We start from the raw sequence: 2,791 nt of genomic DNA on the forward strand, positions 1-2,791 counted from the left end.
CTTTGTAACCATACAAAAGGATGGGATAGAAGTTGGGGAAGAAGAGATTTACCATCATCCTGGAACCACAAATACTACCTCTTGGGAGAGAGAGAGATGACAGGAGATTAAAAGAGAAAGAAGAAATATATCTTAGATCAACAATATTTAATCACTGGCCAGATCCAAGGTGTTGATAGAGTCCTTCCATCAACTGTCTTTGTGAAATGTCAGAGGAGATTCATATGCCTGGGAGAAGTCAGAATTTGGAGGGATTTGGTTCAATTAGGGAAGGGAGGAGTCATTCTCAGTGACTCTCATTCTCATCCTAGGGAAGTCTTTCCTTTCATTACTGGTGTCATTAATTTCATACTGGTTTTAGAAGCAGAATATCTAGATTTATAATCTGTGATAAATAACCTCTCAAGCCTCAATTTTCACATCTGTAAAATAAGTAGATTGGCTTAGATGTTTTTTTTTGGCAAGGCAATGGGGTTAAGTGACTTGCCTAAGGTCACACAGCTAGGTCGTTATTAAAAGTCTGAGGCTGGATCTGAACTCAGTTCCTCCTGATTCCAGGCTTGGTGTTCTAGCCACGGCACCACCTACTGCCCTAGCAGAGACAATTCTTAAGGTTTATTTCCTGAATAAATCTGATTTGATGTCCAAATTGTGGCTTAGATACTGGTGATTTAAGGATGACTCCACACTTCAGGGACTAGAGTAGAAATGGAAAACTGAGATCTTGTCACTCCTTTCCTTCTGTACACCTGATAATGTCATTGAAATTTTCTCCTTTAATCTACTTCAACTTCCTTCATGGTAAAATGTTTACCCTGACTTGCTCCCATCCTCCATATACTAAATAATATCTATAGGTTTAGGGTACATGGGATAATAATAGCAACAATAATTTGTGTTTATATATTGTTTCAAGATTAGTAAAGAGCTTTCTACATATTATCTTATTGATACAACTCTGTGAAGTAGGGGCTATTGTTATCTCCATTTTACAAATGAGGAAACTGATGTTCAGAGAAGTTAGAGGATTTGCTCAGGATCATATAGCTAGTTAGGATCTGAGAAACATTTGAACCCAGGTCTTTCTAACTCCATATCTAGTGTTCTAATCCAATAGACTAGAGGTAACTAGGTGATACAGTGGGTACACATCTGTGTGACCCTGAGCAAGTCTCTTATCCCAGTTTATGTTAATTTTCTCATCTATAAAATAAGCTGGAGAGGGAAATGACAAATCACTCATCTTTGCCAAGAAAATCCCAAATGAGGTGATGGAAAGTCAAACAAGACTGAAAATGATTGAATACATATCAAACAAGTAGCCAACAGGTTCTTATGCTCCTGAATATAGACTGTACCAGATAAAAAACAGAATTGGGAAATATCTAAGAAAATAAATTAAATACAATAAAAGATAATATTGATAGGTGGTTTTCTAAATCAATATATGGTCAATAGGGATCCTTATATAAAGGATTTTATGACCTTGTTTCTATCTGAGTCTGATGGCACTGCACTAGACCTTGCTGGCTCCCTTTTCCTGGATTTTTGAGGTGTGGGGTTAATGGCATTGCTAATGAAAATGAGAAGGCAGTGAGGAAGGGGGAGGGTGGAACCAGGGGACTAACACTTGGAATGAAAGGCCAGAAATGTTGACTTCACATTGCCTTGGAGGAGGTGGCATCTAGCTATGAACTTTTTTTAGGCCAATGGGACTTCATTAAACATACTTAAACCTTAATTCATTAAATGCTGGAAACCATCCAAAGAGCTTTCTAAAAAAAAATTAATCTTTTTCTGAATATTGAGATGTTTGGGATGTAGAGAGTAAGCACCTGCACCAGAGTGACTCTCTATATTCCAGTAATTCCAAACAAAATCGCATAAACCCCCGCCTTGGAACTAAGTCATACTGTAGGTGATCTGTATAATAACAATCACAAAACCTTTAATAAACATTCTCTGCTCCCCCCTCCACTATGGCATAGGAATTTTGGATTTATATACTAACCAAGTGGAACTGTGGTTGAACATTAAAGTGATTCCATAGCTAGGAGGTTTGTGTAAATGGAAGTGAATTACAGTTTGTGAAGGTGTGGTTCCTGGCCAGAAATGAACTATTAGAGGAGAGTTCAGAAAGTTCTAATTTTCATTTCCTCATGCCTATGATTAGCTGTAGAAAATCTATCAAAATTCCAGATTGGTGTATTTTTACAGAAATGATTGCAGAGGTCTATGAGCAAGATTGTAAGTTTGGTGGATTATTCTCACCAAGTAACTGTTCAATGACAACTTAGCAGGTCGTGCTCTGCCAAATGGTTTCCAAACTTATTTGTGACCTGCATGGGGTCTGGGCATAACTTCATATTGTGGGGCACTAGGAAATAAAAAATGAGCTTTCTGATGCGGAAATGCTTGAGTAGTTTTACTGCTCTTTCTATGACAAGTTTGTGGAAAACCACAAATAAACACTTGGGTTTTACATTCCAAATGTTACAACAATTTATTATTCTCCAATGTTATATTCTAGTACAGCAGAATGAAATGTGCCGACATGGTTACTTCTTCATCTTCCAGTGGCAATTTGGAAAATGTGCAAGCTTAGCTAATTGTAAAACAAATAAATGACTGTGTTTTTACAAGAATCCTGTAACAGCAATGGATGATTTGGCATAATGGAAGTGCTACATGATTGGTTTGCCTTGCTTGTCTCTTGATTTAAACCACCAATATATTAAAGATATTCAAATACACAAGAAACTGAAATATATTATAGTGGTAACATGGTATT

The sequence above is a fragment of the Macrotis lagotis genome, chromosome 1 (genome assembly GCF_037893015.1).
Source record: "Macrotis lagotis isolate mMagLag1 chromosome 1, bilby.v1.9.chrom.fasta, whole genome shotgun sequence".
NCBI classification, from domain to species: Eukaryota; Metazoa; Chordata; class Mammalia; order Peramelemorphia; family Peramelidae; genus Macrotis; species Macrotis lagotis.